Source organism: Cynara cardunculus (genome assembly GCF_001531365.2).
Source record: "Cynara cardunculus var. scolymus isolate 2C chromosome LG 15, CcrdV1, whole genome shotgun sequence".
Taxonomy (NCBI): Eukaryota; Viridiplantae; Streptophyta; class Magnoliopsida; order Asterales; family Asteraceae; genus Cynara; species Cynara cardunculus.
The window spans coordinates 3099450-3102692 of NC_037542.1; positions in this window are offsets into that span (position 1 = coordinate 3099450).

Consider the following 3243-nt stretch of genomic DNA (forward strand, 5'->3'; position numbering starts at 1 on the left):
CAACTTTTGGTGGAAAATTGCACTGTTCGCTCTCACGTAGCTATTTTGCTCGCACCACGAGCAGACCCTGAAATCTGGTAGAAACTAATATATTTATGTTGCTACGCCCGTGCAGTTATTTTGATCGCGCCCTTGAGCATCTGGGCAAAGAGTTGTTGGGCTTGTATCCCATTTAAACCCAATTTTTCCTCTTATTTCTTCTTCACCAACTCAGTTATCTCTCTCTCTCTCTCTCTCTCTATCTCTTATTTGGTCCAAGAACATTCCTCCTCCAAATCGATTTCTTCAAGAGCATCTAATATCTTGACAACTAGAGATTCAAGTCTTGTCGTTTGAAATCCAAGATCTTCATCTTCTTCATCATTCTTCCACCATTGTTGACCAAATTTTAGGGTTTTCTTAAAAACACATGTCTAAGTTATTCTAAACTTTTTAAGCTTTTATACTTATCAAAAAACCTCATTTTGGTCTTCTAGAACATCTCTCTTGGTGTATTTTGCACATCCTTGGATTTCGACCAATTTTAGGTATTTTGGCTGATTTGAGATCTTGACTAAGGTTTGTATGGAGCTGATTTTGGGAGTTACTCTTGGTGTATTTTAGGTTTGCTTATGAACTAGATGAAGTTTCTAGTGATGGATGTTCATTGATCTAAAACCTTCACCTAAGGAAGCTCAAGATTGGGGTAAAACCTAGATTTAGCTAGCTTAAATCAAGTAAAGTGTTGATCATCTCTCTTAGTGATTTGATGATAATCCCTTTTTCACTTGTATGTTGTATTTATGTTTCTGTCTTTTCAGTTCCAGCGATCATCACTGAGTCTGTTTAGTGATCGCTGAAGAACTTGTATTGTAATTCAATCAGAGACAGCGATACTTCAAGAAGACAACACTCACACCAAAGAACCTTCAGCCAAAGTCAAAGACTGAAACTGAAGATTAGAGACTGACGAATACGTGATCTGAAGCGATACTCAGTGATTACAAGTCTGTCTACACATGTGTGAAAACTGCTCAAGCCTCAACGAATACTGAAGAGACCTCCAGGTTATTCCAGCATTCAGCGATCAAAGGAAGCTTGCTAAGCACGATTGTTGTTGTCTTGTCATTTTGCACAAAAAGTACAAACCCATACCCTTTCTAAACGTTAGTACGGTACGGACCCGACTAGTTGACTCTATTACCCACCAACTTTGGGTAAGGATATTTGCTCATGAATAGGCTTTTTGTACTATTAATTACAGCAAAGGACAAGACTTCCTCTTAAGGCTTGACACGCACTCTAACCCTACCATATTGCATTAAATGAACATTTAATGCATTGGGTATGAATAGAAGTGTTTTCTTCTCCATGCAGAGTGCGCGCGCAACACACTCTCTTAACCTAATTCTTACTTTGAGCATTCTAGAGCTTAAGTAAAAGAACTTTTCTTTACAGCATTTCTTTTCTCATTTGCTAAGATTCTGTGTGTAACCAAAGATTGTTTAGATAGCTTCTTTTCGCAAACAGTCTTGTAAAATTTGTATTGATCTTCTTTTATCAATATACATTTTAAATTTGAAAATATTGTGTTTGTATTCATCCCCCCCTTCTACAAACTGTTATACATATCTTGTAGACTCTCAAGGAACCAACACAAAGTGAATTCAAGTTGCATTGTGAAAACTATCCACATGCTAAAAATGTTTATTTTGAAGTATTGAAATCTTTTCCTTGATGTTTATCAAATATGGTCATTATTTGATGAGATTTACATTTATATATAATGGGTTTATAAGAGTTGAGAAATGCCTGTATTTGGGATTTTAGACATTTTGATAACTAAATCATAAATGTGGGTTGTTTTGATGATTTATCTCATATATGGAGATTATTTTGGTATTAATGCATTTTTTGTATATTTGGTTTTATAAACTTTTTAGAAAATGCATGTTATTATGTTATGAGGCATTTTCGAAATGTGAAAGTATGATTTCATTTGGAAAATGGTTCGTCCCGACCAATGATGTGTTGACTTAATTATACTTTTGAGGTATATTTTTGCATAAACATCAGTTAAATATATTTTATGGACTCATGCTGGATTTTATTGAGTAATTGCATAAGTGTTGAGTTATTGAGCTTTTGGTTCGGTTATGACTTAGATTAGTCTTTGGGACATTTGTCCGATTTAAATTGCTCTATCTTGAGCTTTTGGAGTATATGCATCTATGGCATATTTATTTGTAAATTACATATTTTGGGTAGGTTAGTCATTTATTTGGAGTCATGTAATTTAGACTGTAGTGCATTGGATCCATAGGCATGTGAGTCAATTTTGTGTTGATGGTCCTGTGGGTATTGCGGTGCTAAAATCCGAGACCTTTGTTTCATGACCTTTAAACTCTTCTAGTAGGCACTAGAAGGGTTGAGCCTTGAGGTGAAATTCACAAGTATAGACACTAAGGACAACTGACTCTTAAAGTGAAACTTGCTTTGAGGCTTTTAAACTTTGCAAGTAGGCACCTTGATGTAGACACTAAGTGCACCGAGCCTTAAGGTGGAATTCGCAAGAATAGACACTAAGGACAACCAACTTTTGAGGTGAAACTTGTTAAGAGTCGTAGGAACATTTGGACTTTAAGTCGTGAAGTGTTATAGGATAAACATTGTATGAGTGGCATGCTTACGTGTTCCCGTCACTCAACGGATACGAGTCTCCCCTATTGTTGTTAAAGGTTGTTTTCGAATAATTTACTATGTTTTAATATTACTTGGGTTTTGGCAAGTAACCATAATTTACGAGTTTTGATATATTGGATCCCCTTCATATATTAAGGTTTTGAATAAAAAGGTTATATCCATGTTTGGTATTTGAATTTCAATCCTATTCCTAATTCGTGTGAGTATTGGGTTTGGTTACACAACTATGGGGTATTTCTATTCAAGTGTTTTATCACGAAAATGGGGTTTTGGAAAAGATATCACTTTCTATTCTAAATGCATTGCATGTTAGAAGTTGTGATTTAAATAACATTCCTTCCATTTTACCATTTTATATAATTGACAAAAACTGTTTGAGCTCACTAGGCATTAAGCCTAACCTTTTTCTTTGTTGGTATGTGCATCAAGTCCATGGAAAACGGTATTAGCGACACTATGATGTGGTGAGTGCTAGTTAGAGGCACGAGAATGATCTAGTTATTTGATGTACTCCACACTTGGAGGTAGCGATTTTTATTGGGTCTTAGTAACACCTGACTT